The following is a 20,025-nucleotide window of genomic DNA, read 5'->3' on the forward strand; positions in this document are numbered from 1 at the left end:
CATGCTCTGTTACCCTGAACACTGAGTCTCCATCAGCAGACCCCCCCCCCCCCCATTGCCGTGGTTTGTAGGCTGGTGTTGTTATTCACAGCCTCAAACCTCGCATAGAAGGAGTTGAGATCATTTGCTAAGGAGATGTCACTGTTCAGTTTGAGGGGGGTTCCTTTGTAGTCTGTCATTGTTCTGAGGCCCTGCCACATGCCTCTAGAGTCAGCCTGTTCAAACTGAAGTTCAACTTTATCCCTGTAACGCCGTTTTGCCTCTATTACTGCTCTCCTGACGTTGTATTAAACCAGGAAGTGCAGCACTGTTGATAAGGCTGTAGCCTCCACTACTGTAGTGCCCTGCGCTGCAACACAACTAACACAAGAGTGAACAAAAAATGCTCATGGACTGTCTGTCGTTGACTGCTCGCTTGTGTTGTTCGTTGGATTAGTTTGGGATTATTTGGGCTCGCCAAACAAACTATCAAAACGTACACGGAACCGCGGTCTGTCGTTGACTGAGTTGCTTGTGTTGTCGCTGTGTGTCAGACTCTGGATTATTTCGAACACCCGCCCACCTCTACCTCTGATTGGCTTACCATGACATTTTACTCAACCTCAGCCAATCGCGCACTGCCCACTAACCAAGGAAAAAAGTATTGCTTCTCAGCGCAGAGATCTGTCTGATCTGAAAAAAACAGCTTCATTCATAGTAACGCACCGCATTTTTTGGCAGTAACGGTAACAGCGTTATTAAGATTGGAAGAGTAATCCGTTTACTCGTTACTGAAAAATATTCCCATCACTGGATGTCACAGTATGATGTCATAATAGAACATTCTAGAACATTTGTGATGTCATAATAGAACATTCTAGAACTTTTGTGATGTCACAGTATGATGTCATAATCAAACATTCTAGAACATTTGTGATGGCACCGTATGATGTCATAATAGAACATTCTAGAACATTTGTGATGTCACAGTATGATGTCATCAAACATTCTAGAACATTTGTGTAGTGTATATATTCAACAATTCTCAGATCTCAGAAGACAAGTGAAGATCTCACTTGTTGTTCCTGGCTATTTGTCTGTAAGCTTGAATATATTCTGTAGATACAATTTAAAATCCCCACATGGAAAAGGAAACAATGTCCTGTACAATCCTTAATGAGCTGCGTCTGGAGGAAAGGCTCTGTGATGTGGTTATTAAAGTCAACAGCACTGAGTTGAATGCCCACAATGCCCTCCTGTGTGACTGCAGCGACTATTTCAGGTAAGCTTGGTTCAGGTTAGCTTGTTCAGCTTAGCTTGTTTCAGGTTAGCATTGTTCAGGTTAGCTTGGTTCAGCTTAGCTTGGTTTAGGTTAGCTTGGTTCAGGTTAGCTTGGTTCAGGTTAGCTTGGTTAAGCTTAGCTTGGTTCAGTTTAGCTTGGTTCAGGTTAGCTTGCTTCAGCTTAGCTTGGTTTAGGTTAGCTTGGTTCAGGTTAGCTTGGTTAGTAAACAGATAACATACTGTACTTTTTACTCTACACAGATAATATACAGTACTTCTACTGTAAACATATACTATACTGTACTTCTACTGTAAACAGATAATAGACTGTATATATACTGTAAAAAGATAATATACTGTACTTCTACTGTAAAAAATATACTATATTGTACGTTACTGTAAACATATACTATACTGCACTTCTACTGTAAACAGATAATATACTGTACTTCTAATGTAAACATATACAATACTGTACTTCTACTGTAAACATATATTATACTGTACTTCTACTGTAAACATATAATATACTGTACGTATAATGTAAACATATACTATACTGCACTTCTACTGTAAAATATACTATACTGCACTTCTACTGTAAACAGATAATATACTGTACTTATACTGTAAAAATATACTATACTGCACTTCTACTGTAAACATATAATATACTGTACTTCTACTGTAAACATATACAATACTGTACTTATACTATAAACATATATTATACTGTACTTTGACTGTAAACATATAATATACTGTACTTATACTGTAAACATATACTATACTTCTACTGTGCTAAGACCCTATACTTCTACAGTGAAAATATATTACTACACAGGACAGAATGTTGCTTACTGTTTACTCATCAGATATCTCTATACTCTGCGTCCCACAGAGCCCTCTTCACTCGCTGGAGCGACTCAGAGAAAGCAGTCCACACTATCCCTGGGGTGTCCCCGGGTATGATGCAGCTCATCATAGAGTACTCCTACACACGCTTTGTGCTGGTGACAACAGAGAACGTGGCAGAGCTTCTGGTGGCTGCAGACCAGTTTCGCGTCACTGGCATAGTAGGAGCATGCTCTGACTTCCTAGAGGGCCAGCTGTCTCTGGAAAACTGTGTCGGCATCTGGAGGTTCACGGACATCTACTGCTGCCCTGACCTGAGGTGCAAGGCCCATCTCTGCATCGTGTGCCACTTTGAGGAGATGTTGCACGTCTCACAGGAGTTTGTGGAGCTGTCCCCGCAGCAACTGGTGGACATCATCGAGAGGGATGAACTGAACGTGAAGAGCGAGGAGACGGTGTTCGAGGCCGTCCTCCGTTGGATCGACCACTCCCGTGAGGAGCGTAAAACACACATCCCTTTGCTGCTGCCCAAGGTAACTAATTGTATTATGGATACGCAAACATGGTTGCTATTGCCTGAGCCACATTTATTTTATTTATTTTTTTATTATTTTACTTTTCCTTGTTTGTCTGTCTCTTGCCAAGGTCATTATGATTCATGTTACTGTTATTATTGTTGTCGTCGCTGTTGTCATTGTCATTATTATTATTATTATTATTATTATTATTATTATTATTATTATTATTATTATTATTATTATTATTATTATTATTATTATTATTATTATTATTATTATTATTATTATTATTATTATTATTATTGTTGTACTGTTATGTTCTGTTTTATGTATGAAAATTAAATAAAAACATTTATAAAAAATTTAAAAAAAACTAATTGTATTACTGTGCATTACATTAAAACAACACTAGGTTCCCTAGTACAGTGGTTGTCAAACATTTGGGTCCAAACTGTTCCCTAGCAACAGAAACCGTCTACAACCGATGTCTAAGTTGTACCCGCTGTCTGCTTGTCTCTTCCCAGGTTCGCATGGGCTTGATGAGGCCTGACTACTTCCTGAACAACGTCCAGAACAACCCTGTGGTGAGGGACAGCCACGACTGCAGGGCCCTCATCCTCAGCGTCCTGAACCCCCCTGGCTCCGACAGGCTCCCAAACCCCCTGACCCGCCCACGCCGGCCCCAGGAGGTCCTATTGGCCATCGGAGGCCTGGGTGGCGGCAGCATGACCATGGAGGCTTACGATATCCGAGCCGGTGGATGGATGGACGCGAGCGTTGAGGGGGAGAGTCCCCGGGGGGGCCACGGCACCGCTTATATCCACGGTCTGGTCTACTGCGTCGGTGGCCAGGACGGCAGAAATATTCTCAGCAGTGTGCACAGGTTCAACCCCGTCACTCGCAGCTGGCTGCAGGCGGCTCCCATGCACTCACGCCGCAGTAGACTCAGCGTGGTCGTGTTGGACGGCTCTATCTACGCCATGGGAGGGTGGGACGGACACGTGTTACTGAACACCGCCGAGCGCTACGAGCCTGAAACCAACCAGTGGACAGTGATCTCACCCATGCTGGAGCACAGGAGCCGCGCCGGGGCAGCAGCCCTCCAGGGCAAGGTGGGTGGAACTGAGGGACACAGGGTGCTAGATGAACACAAGGAACGTTAGATCAGAAATCAGAAATGTCTTTAAATTAGAATATTATTTCTTATTACAGGTTTACATCTGTGGTGGCTGGTTTCTGCTCACAGCTGAGTGCTACAGCCCAGACACCGACCAGTGGACTCTGATCGCCCCCATGAGCAGCAGGCGTTACGGAGTGGGAGTTGCAGCATACAGAGGACATGTCTATGCAGTAGGTGCACACGGAGACAAATGCTTTATACTAGATATTTGTATAGATATATCATTTGACTTTAAATGCTTCTGTGATGCCCTCATTTCCCTAAATGGATTCATACAGTGTCTGCCTGCCTTAACCACACACTAAAACATTCCTCTCATGTGTCCTGTCCTCAGGTGGGAGGGTCAGACCGTAGAAACTACCTGCGTAGCGCGGAGGCCTACAGCCCCTTGACTCACTCCTGGAGCGCCCTGCCCGACATGCTCACCCCCCGCAGACACTTTGGCATCGCGGTGCTGGACGACCTGCTCTTCGTGGTCGGAGGCTGCACTGATGGCTGCAGAACCATCTCCAACGTGGAGCGATACGACCAGAGCAGCGACAAGTGGACTGTAGCCGAGGACATGAAGATCCAGGGCGGTCACATAAGCTGCTGCATAATACATGGCCTGCCATTTAACATGAGCCAGTACGCTGCTCCCCGTGGAGGAGGAGGAGGAGGAGGAGGAGGAGGAGGAGCAGGAGGAGGAGGAGGAGAGGAGGAGGAGGAGGAGTAGGAGGAGGAGGAGGAGGAGGAGGAGCAGGAGGAGGAGGAGCAGGAGGAGGATCAGGAGGAGGAGGAGGAGGAGGAGGAGGAGGAGGAGGAGGAAGAGGATGAGGAGAATGAGGAAGAGGAGGAGGAGGATGAGGAGGATTAGGAATATGAGGATTAGGAGGATGAGGAGGAGGATGAGGAGGAGGACGAGGAGGAGGAGGAGGAAGAGCAGGATTATGAAGAGGAGGATTATGAGCAGGAGGAGGAGGAGGAAGAGGAGGATTAGGAGCAGGAGGAGGAGGATGAGGAGCAGGAGGAGGAGGAAGAGGAGGATTAGGAGCAGGAGGAGGAGGATGAGGAAAAGGAGGATTAGGAGGAGGAGGAAGAGGGAGAGGAGGAAGAGTAGGAGGAGGAAGATGAGGATGAGAAGGAGGAGGAAGAGGAGGAGGAGGCAGTAGGGGATCCATCTAAGAACCTTAAACATTTATTAGACCAAAATAAATCCTAAGAAATTAATAAATTACTATCAGCCATAATAGATAATAATATAATAGAAATAGTATATGCAAATAAATTCCTAGGAGTGATTTTATACAATAAACTCGGCTGGAAACCCCATATAGAATATGTGAGGGCTAAGATGGCAAAGAGCATCTGAATTATTAGTAAGGTGAGACATGTACTCAATCCCAACTCATTGCACACTCTGTACTGTGCAGTGATCTTGCCTTACCTGCATTACTGCACAGAGGTACGGGGCAACACATACAAAACAACCATAAATACATTGACAATCCTACAAAAAAGAGCAATACGAGTAATAAACAATGCAGGATATCGGGACCACACACACACACTGTTTCTACAGTCACACATTTTGAGGTTCATTGATATGGTAAACTTTAAAACTCTGCAAGTTATGTACAAAGCAAGAAATAATCAATTACCGGTAAATGTAAGAAGCACATTTCTGGATAAAGAGGGGGGATACAACCTCAGAGGACCATTGAACTTCAAAAAACCTGTGATGAAAACCAACCTGAAAATAATGTGTATCTCCTCTTACGGAGCCACCCTGTGGAATGGGCTACAGGATGAGCAAAAATACTGTGAAAACATAAATCAATTCAAATCTAGACTAAAAAAATCTATTACAGAAGGGAAGAAGAGCTTTAATGGCATATTTAAAACAATTAATAATAATAATAAATACGTATGATACTGTATTGTGCGCTATATCATATCACATTATATAATCATATTATAATTCATTTGTATATTATATTGAACTATATTTGCAGTATGTACTATTATATTATGGTACTATATTGTATTGTATATATCATGTACTTTATATCTCACATCAAATTATATATGTGCTGTATACACTATTATGTACTATATACTATTATATATACTATTATATACTGCAGGTATACTATACTGTAATGTGTACTGTAATGTGTACTATATGTGTGCACTGAAATGTGTACTATATGTATCTACTATGTATGTATGTAAAAAAAAAAGATTTTTTTTTAAGCGTAAGTCTTCAGGGGTAGGGCCCGACAAGCCTAGTGCTTCTCCCTTCAGCCCTTTTCGGACAATTGGACAATGCTGCAATAGCAGCTGGTAAAAGTGTGGTGATTTATGGAATGACCGTTGTTATGTGTCGAAAGCCCGAAATAAAAAATTACTGAACTGAACTATCAGCCAAAGGTGGTGCATTAGTTTGTGTAATGTAATGTAATATCTGTTTGTAGTTTGTGTAATGTAATGTAATATCTGTTTTTAGTTTGTGTAATGTAATGTAATATCTGTTTGTAGTTTGTGTAATGTAATGTAATATCTGTTTTTAGTTTGCACATAATATGGGAACTTTTATCCATATGGTTGAGCCTGTTAGGAATTGCACCCCCAACCCAAGCAGATTGCAGATCACTCTCTCTATATGGAGGTAAAAAAGAAAATATGGTAAAAATAATTGGCATAAAAAGGGCACTTTTTTATGAGGCACAAAAAGGCAACCTCAGCTTTAACCGCTCCAGTGTTAGCTGCTCAGGGGCCAGTAGTAGAGTGCCTGACCATACTGTATGTCTTTATAATAATAATAATAATAATAATAATAATAATAATAATAATAATAATAATAATAATAATAATAATAATAATACATTTTATTTATAAGGCGCCTTTCAAGACACTCAAGGTCGCCGTACAACAATTAAAAGGCTGAAGGCTCTTGACCCCATGGTGGACAGACGGGCTGGGGGGACGGTCAGGTTGATGGAGGAGGCAGACCTGAGGGACTGGGTGGGAATGTTGATGTGGAGGAGGTCGGACAGGTATGGAGGGGCGAGGTTGTGGATGGCCTTGAATGTATGGAGGAGGATCTTGTAGTCTATGTTGTGTTTAATGGGAAGCCAGTGTAGTTGGCGTAGGACGCAGAGACGTGCACAGGACTTTAGAGGGGCAGGTGCTCAAAGGCTGAAAAGGGCACTAGTAAAAGTGAGATAATTGACTATATCAAAACATGCTAGGGCTGTACCGAATAGTTCGAAGCTTCGTTCATAATGTTGACATTCGAATTCTAAATAAAAAATTGCAATTATAAAAAATTATTATTATTATTTTATTTTATTTTATTTTATTTCTTTTGCCAAGGTATGGCGACTGCCATACCTTGCCATATACCAGAACGACGCCCCTGCTTCAAACCCTGGTATTTTTTTATCCAGTGCTGATAAATCCATACACAGGCTAAACAAAACACATTTTCCATAATATGTCCCATAATTTCCATAATATAAAGGGGCAGTTCACCCAAAATAAAATAAAAGTAATACAATAAATCGTTTTTCTTCTCACCCAGAGTGCTTTCCATCCACTTTCAGTGTGATTTACAGAGTGTTGGAGATCCACAATGGAGCTGAATTATTTTTGTTCTACCCATTGAGACAAAATAAATGTTAAGATAAGTCTGTTTTGGATTATAGAGACATAATAATAATAATAATAATAATAATAATAATAATAATAATAATAATAATAATAATAATAATAATAATAATAATAATAATAATAATAATAATAATAATAATAATAATAATAATAATAATAATAATAATAATAATAATAATAATAATAATAATAATAATAATAATAATAATAATAATAATAATAATAATAATAATAATAATAATAATAATAATAATAATAATAATAATAATAATAATAATAATAATAATAATAACATCTTAAATTTATATAGTGCCTTTCAGGAGACCCAGCCATAGTTTATCGACATGCTGCTGCTTCTACTCTAAAGCCTATGGATTCTGTATATCATTCTGCCCTTTAGATTTATCACGGGTGACAGCTATGATACCCGTCATAATAATTTAGGACCTGCTCAGAGGTCATCAATCGGCACACATGCGATGCATGCATGCAATTCGTATCTGCGATTAACCCATCCCGTCGTCCTTCCCCCCCAAGGGCAGCCGGGAGCAGACAGGCGTCAATGTGAGCCGCGCCAGGGGACCAATCCAAGTGCTCCTGTCCGTCTTCGTCAAGGACACCACAGCGTTAGCGATCTGTTGTTGTGCATGTTTTTCCATTGGGTTTATCTTATCGCGGGGGGAAACCCTTGCGAGCACGGGGAGAACATGCAAACTCCACACAGAAAGGCCTGGGAGATACCCCACCTGGGTAACTGGCATCATGGAAACCTGGTCCCCAAGCGGGAATCGAACCCTGGACCTTCTTGCTGTGAGGCGACAGTGTTAACCACTACACCACCGTGCTGCTTCCGTGTCATTGTATCCTGCATGATAAGGTTGGGTGGTCCTAGTCTAGTAGATAGAGGGGGGTATCATGCACCCCCCGGAAATAAACTTCTAACCAGACTTTCTAGAATGGAAAAAAGGTGAAAAAAGGATAGGCTATGTTAACAAGTTGTCAGAGTGTCCCATGTATCATTTATATGCAAATTAAGGACGTGATTATCAAGAAAAATTGCAAAAGAAATCTGTTTCATATATCTCAGCCAATATTGCAGATAACTGAACAAATGAGGTGTCTAGACCCATGTTTTGAGGGTCAACGATCACAATAACACTATCCCTAGAGTGATCACATGTTTCTATGTAATTTTGCCCATGCAAACCTGTGCCGTCAATACAAAATAATCACATTTTTACTAATTAGTTGAGTATAGGAAAGTGGATACTATCATGCACCCCCTGGAAATATATTGTTAACCAGTGTTTCTAGATAGGAAAACAATTGTAGAAAATGATAGGCTATGTTAAAAATCTGAGTGTCCCATGCATCATTTATATGCAAATTAATGACGCCATCATCAAAACATGTATGTTGCTATTTCAGCCAATATTGCAAATAACTGAACAAGTAGGTTGTCTAGACCCATATTTTGAGGGTCAAAAATCATAATAAAATTATCACCTGTTTGTGGCGTGCAAATTAGTGTAACCTTTACAAAGAATAAAGCATGTTTACCAATAAAGACACATCATATTGTAGATGAAAAGATGTGGACTCATGTTTTGAGGGTTAAAGATGGTAATAACATTTCTGAAGTGGTCACATATATCTCTGGCATGCTTATATAAAAGAGTGCTGCCCTCATAGACGCCTACATAATGGAGCAGTCAAAGCAGGTGCCCCACCACTATTGAGCTTGGGGGGGCAAACATCTGATTTTGCACCCCCACTTTTTGATCATATGAAAAATATGATATACCCCCCCCAATATATAAATCTAACCATAACTACGTAATTTCAATCAAATTAATAAAACGCAATGACACTTAATAACAAGTTTCCAAAGATTGCGAACACGCAATACAATAAAAGTGTTTCACGGTCCCGAAATGCGATCTGGTCATACCGTAAATCCTCTAATAAATAATAATAACGTTTCCCTCTCTGGTTGGCGTTAGCTTTAGTGCTAGCCGCTAGCTAACGTTATCTAGATATGTTGACTTAATTTGTAAACGTTAACGCTATCTATATGGCAGACGAGCAGGGCCGGATTAACGACGGCCGCGGCCCGTGGGCCTTTAGTGACGAGGGGCCTCCATTTTTTTTTTTCCTTTTTTTTTTAAACTTTTAAACTTTTTTTTTGGAGATCGATGTCATGACTGTGCACTGCAGACTCAGGGAGGAGGCAGAGAAGGAGAGAAAGAGACACAAGAGTTACAGGTAATGGAAATATATCTTTTTTCTCTTTCTTATTAAAAACTTGGCCTAGATTGATTTAATAAAAATAAATGAGCGAAAAATCAATATACAGTGTATATACAGTATATATATATTAATATATCATTATTATTATTATAGTAATTGGCTATCATACTGCAATATAAACTGAGTTTTATAGTGAAAAGAGCAGCTTTATTGGTCAAGATTGAAGGCTCTATATTGCAGGAAATTGCACGTACAGGTTCATTAAATTAAAAAAAATATCTGCCATGGAGGGGGTCGTGCCGGACACCCTCCAAACCACCCCTTGCCTGTCCAAAATAAATAACAATAAATATAAAAAAAAAAAAAAAAAAAAATTAAAAAATATCTTGCACCCCCACTTTCAACTATAACTAGGCGGCCATGGCTGCCCTTAACTACTAATCATCATCATCACTAAAACAATTGTCAAAGTCTATCTCTTCGATCTCCATCTCTTCCTCCGCCTCATCACACTCGTACTCTCCATCCTCCTCATCCATGATTATTTTTGCATAATATGTCTCCTTATCAAGAGCTTCTTGCTATTCTTACTCCACTTTCTGGGCCAGTACCTCAACAAGAGAAGGACGGAGGATGGGTCCAACCGTCCAGACAGGCTCTAACACCTCCTCATCCATTGTTTATCCCAGTCCATACTTTGATCATAGGCTTTGGGCCTCTTGAATATAGGCTGTTCTGCTCTTTTGTAGCAGGCGACTCTGAAGTTGGCTCGCTGTACATGTGGGATGAGACAGACCTTGGGAGGAGGCAGGCGTTCAAGGCCAATTTGGAGTTTGCATCCAGGACTTTATCAGCACCCATCATTTTCTGCAGCATCTTGGCTCACACAGCATCAACTGACTTCATCCGACCATGGCCATCCACAATGCATGTGAAGAACTCCATCTCCTGTTGGAGCTCATCTGTTACCAGCGACAATGCGCCAAGCTGACTAAAAACCTTCTGGAATCCAGCAGGGCCCTCATGTATCAACCTGACGTACGCACAGATATGTGCTTAAGCCGTGCGTACGACCATTCCTAAGCAAAGTGTGGGATTTATCTATTTGAACTTGTGCTTGACTTTGTGCGTATATTTAAGCACAGGTCGGACCATGCGTAGGTGGCGCCGGTGGTAGAATATTTTCACAACGCGGAAATAAGCACTGACTGTGCTCTGCGTAACTCAACTCGTTATTATTTTGCGCATATATTGCAGAAATACGGGAACGTTTTGATATATTTAAAAGGCTTTGCCATTGTTAAACGTAATAAGTGGAACCCCGAAGCTGTAAGCAGAATACAAGTCATATGAACACCCACGATATAAAAACGCATTGCAACGAGAACAGACAGAGGTTATTTGTTGAGTGTATGTGTATACAAAACCCTTGCAATAAATGTGTCTTATGAATGAAAAGCATACATGCTCTGGACACAGAGCATATATCGTGTGGGTGATATTACAGAATTTCAATTATTTAGTTTTACAATGTCAAAGCCTAAATCAAAACGTTCCCGTATTTCTGCAATCTATGCGCAAAATAATAACAAGTTGAGTTCTAACAAAGAACGTATTACATGCTGGTAGGCTGATAGAGTAAACTATGATATGAATATGAATATGATATGATCATATAAATACTGGTCCGTCCGCGAGGATATCGAGGACTCGGATAGCCATTAAGCCATTTGAGAATATAGGCGGCCTATAGCCTATACATATTATTGAATGTTTTCATAAGCGTAAAGATACAACAGCTAGATTAATGATCAAGTTAGTTTACTGTATGCAGGCTTCGCAGGGCTGTGTGTTATATATGCGCAAGTTACTGTTGCATAATAATGTAGGCTGGCTGCTATTATATGTAATTCATAGGCTACCTAATACCAACAACGAAATAGATTGTATCATATGCCTCTACACACATTATATTATACACATCATATTATATCTTGGTTCGGCAGCGCCTCTGTGAACAATCTCTCAGAGTTTGCTCCATCAATAAACGCGCATTTTGGCTGATAATGTGCCGGTGGCCGGAGTCTCATTCAGGCCTAATTGTATTTAATTCAATTGTAATGTTATTACTGGGGTATCTAAAACATCACAATGTAGATCAGGGTTATCCACTGAAGCCATAATGACTCTGATCAGAACCACGGGCTCATGACGAGCGCACACAATAGGCATTGTAGAGCGCAGAGTTGGCGTGCTGAAATTGATTTAATTTCAGTCATTACAGTGCTTAATGTCGGGTCATCTTGTCATTTATTTCTGTCAATGTGCTGGTTCTGTAGCAGGACTGGGTCAGTCAACATCCTTGGCTCCCGGCGCACCAAAGATTATACGTTCAAGTTGTTGGTCGGACCTCGGTGATCAATCTCGCTTTCAGTGAAGTCTCTCAGAGTTCGCTTGGGTCAGTCCACTTTTCCACATTTCATGGGGGTGTTCCATTACCGTATATGGTTAATCGGGGCGGTTCTGGTATGCAAATACGTGAAAGTGTGCACGAGCCTCGGCGTAGGACCAAGGTGATATTTATCATGACAGGTGTGCGTAGGACCTGTGTACGCACGTGTGATGAATCCAGTTTTTTTTGTGCGTGCACACATTCTAAATTCTGTGCTTAAGTATGGAAATAGAACATTTTCTACGTCACGTTGATGAATGAGGGTTCTTCTGCAGCTTATTCAACGGATTCACCTGTCTTTTTCCTTTTAAAGCGCTGGCACAGTCATCCCCAGAAAAGTCATAGTATCGCAGCAGAGTGCTGCAGTACTCTGAGCCCAGAGACTCAGCCAGTTCGGACACATGTATTAGCTTGCAGTGTCGTGGTCGGGGAGCCAGTGCCGTGGTCCAGGTATCTGGAGAGGTTGGTCATGCTGACATGGTAGATGAGGATCATCAGTATATAGAGGTTAGTCATGCTAACATGGTAGATGAGGATTTGTTTATTTAAACGGATCCCCATTAGCTGATGCCTTAGCAGCAGCTAGTCTTCCTGGGGTCCAACAACATACATTTACACAAGATAACATACACCGGTAGAACACAAGAAAGCATATATCACAAAGAAAATGAATCATAGAATAGAGAAAAACATGTATCATAGAATACAAATAAATGTAAAACAGGAGATGAAAAACAAGAGATAAAAAATAAGAGATGAAATCCAGTTAGAACCAAATAAAACTATTTATCAGGGTGTGCATGTATTCAAGCTGTGCTGTATCATGAATTGAAAATGGGGGACCCCGATGCAAACAAGACGAAAGTCCCCCTCCGGTCCGCATCCCCCCCAAGTAGATGAGGATCATCAATATATAGATGTTTGTCATGCTGGTAGAGGAGGTTCATCAAGGTATCTGGAGATGTTGGTCATGCTGACATGGTAGATGAGGATCATCAGTATATAGAGGTTGGACATTCTGACATGGTAGAGGAGGATCATCAGTAGGCCTATATGGAGAGGTTGGTCATCCTGACATGGTAGAGGAGGATCACCAGTATGTGTAGAGGTTGGTCATGCTGACATGGTAGAGGAGGATCATCAGTATATGGAGAGGTTGGTCATCCTGACATGGTAGAGGAGGATCATCAGTGTATGGAGAGGTTGGTCATCCTGACATGGTAGAGGAGGGTCACCAGTATGTGTAGAGGTTGGACATGCTGACATGGTAGAGGAAGATCATCAGTATATAGAGGTTGGTCATGCTGGTAAAGGAGGATCATCAGTATATAGAGAGGTTGGTCATGCTGACATGGTAGAGGAGGATCATCAGTATATAGAGAGGTTGGTCATGCTGACATGGTAGAGGAGGATCATCAGTATATAGAGAGGTTGGTCATGCTGACATGGTAGAGGAGGATCATCAGTATGTGAGATGTTGGTCATGCTGTTAGAGGAGGATCATCAGTATATGGCGAGGTTGGTCATGCTGACATGGTAGAGGAGGATCATCAGTATATAGAGAGGTTGGTCATGCTGGTAGAGGAGGATCATCAGTATATATATAATGAAAAATAACATGGATGAGGAGGATGGAGAGTACGAGTGTGATGAGGCGGAGGAAGAGATGGAGATCGAAGAGATAGACTTTGACAATTGTTTTAGTTATGATGATGATGATGATGATGATGATGATGATGATGATGATGATGATGATGATGATGATGATGATGATGATGATGATGATGATGATGATGATGATGATGATGATGATGATGATGATTAGTAGTTTAGGGCACAAAATACAAATAGAAAAAATAGCGACATTCGTTTTTTGACGATGGCGTCATTAATTTGCATATAAATTATACATGGGACACGCTGACAGATTTTTAACATAGCCTATCATTTTCTACAAATGTTCTCCAATCTAGAAACACTGGTTAACAATATATTTCCAGGGGGTGCATGATCCTACTCAACTAATTGGTAAACATGTGATTATTTTGTATTGACGGCACAGATTTGCATAGGCTACTTACATAGAAACATGTGATCACTCTAAGGATATTGTTATTGTGATCCTTGACCCTCAAAACATGGGTCTAGACACCTCATTTGTTCAGTTATCTGCAATATTGGCTGAGATATATGAAACTGTTTTGTTTGCAATTTTTTTTATAATTGCGTCCTAATTTGCATATAAATGATACATGGGACACTCTGACAACTTGTTAACATAGCCTATCATTTTTCACACCTGTTTTCCATTCTAGAAAGTCTGGTTAGAAGTATATTTCCGGGGGGTGCATGATACCCCCCTCTATCTACTAACTACTAGACTATCCTCTCTAGTAGAGAGATGTGACTTGCATTGGCATCTGTTTCTGTATAAATCCATTATTGGTAATCTCCCGCACCCTACATCACTTCATTACTGGACTGAAACTCTGGAATTTATCATACTCACTCTGGTGATTGGCAAAATGGGCTGCAGTGTAATCACAATTGGCAAACGTGCACATCAAAGTACGTCCACTAAAAGAGCTTTTTTTTGCCACAGACTCAGGCTCAGACTGTTATAATGTCTGAAGACTCACTGGTAGCCATTATTTTTTATTAAATGATTGAATCATTGTGTTGTGCTCAATTCAATTGCAAGGTAGCAGTCCCTATAAGACAAGCTATTGCTATTTTTCATCTGCATCATTTCATGGTGTTGTAATTAACACAACACAAAGATCCAGTGTTTAGAGTTTTTGGACGTGTGTGAGATTATGTGCAAAATAAATCACCATTGTATTTTGGTGAAGTGCCCCTTTAAAGATTGAATAATAATATGATATGGATATGACTTACATAAGAAATGTGCCAATTAGCTGCTAATAAATGTATGGATTGGTTTGACTCGTGTGACTCGGGATGGGGACAAAGGAGATCGAGTGATGTTGATGGGAGAGGAAATCTACTTCCTAACCCTAAATAACCCATAACTACTCCCTGGATAGACGGTGCACTAATCCCCTTTTATTGAGGAGCTTAACAGGACACTATCAATAGACTATATCCTCTCAGCGCTGCTCTGAGTCCGTCCGTCGTACAAGCCACTCAAGCGCTGTGCCAGACACGATTACATAATACGAGGAGGTCGGTCGACCACATACAATTAAACGAGGGCCGGTGGAGCGCTATAGGGATCTGCTAGCATACAGCAGCTAAACTAAATTGACTTGAACGTGAAACAGTTTAGGAACTCTGGCATCACTACACCTCTAGGCACAACCACTCAAATTCATTCTATGCTATAATGCTTCCAAATGACCAAATCAGAGTTTTTATACATCGCTCACACAACTTAAAGGAACACGCCAACATTCCACTTTGTAATAATTACAACATGTATTTACTATACATCAAACCAATCAAACCAATCAAAACAAAATTTGGTGTTGTGAAGCAAACACAAATAAGAGTACTTCTTGGAATGTTAACTAGTGAAACTTCACTAGTCACTTCTCAGGTAGCTTTCTACTAGGGGTGTGTGGAGACCTCATTATCTGTATCTGTTCAACTAACAGAAATATGTGTATTCGGATTCGGAAGGGGCGTGGTTTATATCAGATTTATTTTCTTTTATATTTATTATTATTATTATTTTCTTTTTTTATAATTTTTTGCAACAATTATTGTACAATACAAGATGGGAATAGATGTAATCAAATGCATCAATTAACATAAGATTCAAGGAAATCACATTCAATTCAGCCAATTTATTTTCTAACCTATATTCATTGGAAATGCAATTGCTGTGCCTTAAAAGCAACACATTTATTTAATATTGACATATAATTATGAATATATACTCATACTGTACTTGTACTCTCTCTCTTTATTCTTATTTTTAACTAAACTAAAGTTTCATAAACTGTCTGAAGTTGACGCCCCCCTTTAACACTTTGAGCGCCACGCCTGGTTTTTCCTTTTTACCGGCTGAATGCCACCATCGGCGCCAATGTTAACGTTAATATCGCCTAATCTATGTTTTAAATTATGGCTATGTGTCTAATCTGCCCATCGCATTATCAAAGACTATTTTCCAGTCAGTGCTGTCAAGGCAGATTGTTTTTTTATCGCGTCGTTTCTGTTTCAGAGCAGTTAGAAAAGCCCCCGTTTTGATATAAAAAACAGCCCATTCTGGAGCATTCTATGAAAATCGTCTTTTAGTGGAATATTCCACAACGTTGATATTCGTTGGCCTTTTTATGAATCGTTTTAAAATAAACGCTAGATGATCAATATTATACGTGCACGCAAGCACATTACGGCCGCGCGCGGATAATCGCCTCGTTGATTTCCTCTCTGACTTTTACAGTGAAACCGAAAGAAGACATTTCACAAAACAGCCTATATCTTCATCAAACTTACTCTGATTATCCTAATACTGATAACATAGAGTCCTTACCTGACATCAGATGGTATCCAACTGGTATATTCCAATTCCTGATCACCATTCGAAAAAATCGATACGTGTATGGATCCAACGCGATACTGTAGAACTCCATGATCAGCGGGGATCTGAGGTTCCAGAATGAACTGTGGTAACCCCGGCTGGATCAGTGGACTGGAAAATGTGGAGTACCGGATTTTTTTCCCCATTCATTTTCATTGAGTCCATTCCAAAATCACGTATGTCATCTGGGAGACGACAGGGGGCGCTTTTTTCCACAGTGATCGCCGGCGCCGCTCGGCTATACTCGGGTAGGCTCGGGTGATGCAATAATTTTTCAGATCGCTAAAAAAAAAAAAAAAAAAAAAAAATCCGAGAAATCTCGTGAGTGGCATTCCACGTCACTATTAAAAACCAGAGATATCTCGTGAGTGGCACTCAAAGTGTTTAAGGACATTGAACAATCAGAAACTGAAACAAATATTTACAACAGTATTACACAACAGGAATAGTATACATATTTTATGCAGCATGTACATGATTACGAGCCAAATAACCATATTTAGTGCTATTTAGCACCCTTTTATTAACCATTTCACTGCCACACTACAGAAGGTTCTGTTTCGTAATGGCTCTCGCTCGGCGTCACTCTCTGCACTGTACCTCGCTTGTGCACGCGCACTGAATAAAAATTCCACAATGTACCTTTACATCCCAATATTCATCTGACCACACCCCTATCAGCTTACCTTCATAAGCAGGTGTGTGGCCACCTACTCGCCTCCTTCTTCGCTTTCACCACAAGGAAGTGCCTGGTAGATCCCCACTTGACGAGGTTGCTAGTTGAAGAAAGTTGAGACGAGTTTACATTGTGCTTATTTTTTTCTTCTCTCATAAATATTCAAGAGCAAAATCTAAGTCATAATGTCTACTTCGGAGAGTCGTAGAACCACTCTTCACCAGCTGTTCTCCATTCCCGCCTCCGTCGTGCGTTCTGGTGCGGGGCTGTTGCCGCTTTCGTGGTCGGCAGCCACGCCCGGTAGGCATTCGATGGGTAGTTTGCCTCTCCGAGGAGCCAGTGCACCGGTGCCGTAGACTCTGCGATGGCCTGGTCCTGGCTCTGGTTCCTCTGGTTCCGGGGAATCGTCCGTTGTTGAACGGCCGGTTCCGTTGGTTCCGGAGGATTTGAGATGCAAGCTTTTTGCGTCTGCTCGGTCCCGTCGCAAGATGGTGTCCTGCAGACATGAACGGCCTGGGTTTGGGGAATTGCTGGAGACCAGCGAGGATGCGTCGGTCTCTAGTTGTCCAATGGAAACAGAGGACTACATGGTAGAGGCGGACAGGTTCTTGTTTGAAGGCCCAGTAGAGGCAAATATCCCACCCGTCCAGGTAACACTGGATGGGGGTGATATGTCTCCTTGGGGCGCCTTGTTCGAGGATGTCGGGGAAACCCCTCTGTGTCTTCAGCAGGATGCCCTACTATCAGCCACATCAGACTGTGGCTCCTTAACCAGTCGCAGCCTGCTGCATGTGAGGGATGCGGGTTCGGTGGAGGAAAGTCTGCAGGGGGAACTGCAGGCTTTGTTCCCCGAGCTTATGGCGGTGGCGGCCGCTGCAAACGGCGTGCCGCTGCCGCAGCCACTGCCTGCTCCTGTCCCCGATGATTTAATAGGTCATCTCTGGCAGCGTCGCCCGGTGAGAGGGGTGGACGTTGTCTACCCATTTTTCCCCTCAATGGGGGCCTATGTTCGTCTGGGCCAGGTGGTGTCCCACATCATGGGCCTCACTCCCGCCTACGTAGCAGTTATGCAGGTGGTGGGTTTGGTTGAAGGTATGAGAGAGGGTGTGCCACGGCTTGATAGGCCGATGGCCGCTCTCCTCTGTCCGGATGTGGTGTGGGAGCCGTTATGCAAGCCGGTTCACCAAGGAAGATCGGCTAGGCGGTTGGCGTATTGGAGTGACCAGTCATTCATCGCGGGTACACAATCGCTGGCTGCTGCGTCTAACATCGCACAGCTGGCTAGATTTGTATCCGGGATAATGACGGGCGGCACGGAGCGGTCAGAGGTACAACATGATCAGCTCACCTAGGCGGCAGGAGCTGTCCTGCATCTGACTCAGGTGCAGGCCATAGCCTCTGGGAAAGTGCGCGCCCTGGCTACTCTGATCCAGCGCCACCTTTGGCTGGAGCAGGCCCGTGTGCCGGAGAAAAAGAGGTCTCCTCTTCTGACGGCCACCCTCTCCGATGCTGGACTATTCGGGAAGGCCCTGCAGCTGATGACCTCAACATGCAGAGATATGGCAGAGGAGAGGTCCGTACTCCAACCCCATTTTCCGCCTCCCGTCGTCGCCGGTGGAGTCAGAAGGCTTCCGCGTCGTCGAGGTTCCTCCGCCGTGGCTGCCAATGCCTCCATCGCCACTGCTGGCCCATCGACGAAGGCCAGGAGGAGAGACGGTGTTGCTGCTGTAGCCGGCCCATCTACGACCGGGGGTGACGGTAGGGATCGACGAGACCAGCAACCGATTGCCTACCGTCCCTCCGGGGCTTCTCGGGGTGGCAAAGCCCGAGCGGCTCGAGGCAGCAGACGCCGCTAGACAGTGACTTTTTTCCCCATGCGGTCCCCACTGTTTACCCCTCCCCGGCCCTATCATATTATTTGTTAATTAAATAAAAAGTCACCCAAAGGGGGACTGTATTTTTTGGTTAAACAAACTGTGTGTTTCTTCACCAAAATATGATAAGGTTGAAAAGAGTGAATCTACATTGGTATACATTGATGGATGAGTTACGTTCGTGTTATGAGATTAAAGCAAGGTCTGCCGCTTTCACACGGTTATAGAAGGGTTTCTATCTCGGCCTGACGCTCCACATGCAGGTAGAAGCTGGTTGTATGGTATGTTGCTTACACACGAAGTAATGTTGAACTACAACACTGTTGTGTTAGTTGCAGTAATGCTCGTATACACACAAAAAGGGTTGTCCTGACTATGCTCCTATTACAAACAGGAGTTATGTGCGGGGTTTCCCCCCGTCATAGCGTACGTTACGTTGCTATGACGATGGCTTCCGTGAGTAGATCTTTACGTAAGGTCTGTGGTGTCAAAGTGTCGGGTTAGAGCGTAGGACTACGCTCGTTTTTATGTGTAACTTGAGTCAGTTGGTCACGTGACTCGCAGTTGCCATGGCCTTTTCATTCTACGACTCACGTGGGAAGGCTTTCTGTGGAATTTCGGTCTAAATCCTCTGTGGAAGGGGTGACTGGATGTAAAAATATAAACAGTTTTTACCCCCGGCTGTGTAGACTGGGATTCATACTGTTGGTGCTTCCTTCTTTTTTATTAAAAAGAGTTGGAGTTAGGAAGCACCACA

The sequence above is a fragment of the Notolepis coatsorum genome, assembly GCF_963971535.1.
Source record: "Notolepis coatsorum genome assembly, chromosome: 1".
Classification (NCBI taxonomy): domain Eukaryota; kingdom Metazoa; phylum Chordata; class Actinopteri; order Aulopiformes; family Paralepididae; genus Notolepis; species Notolepis coatsorum.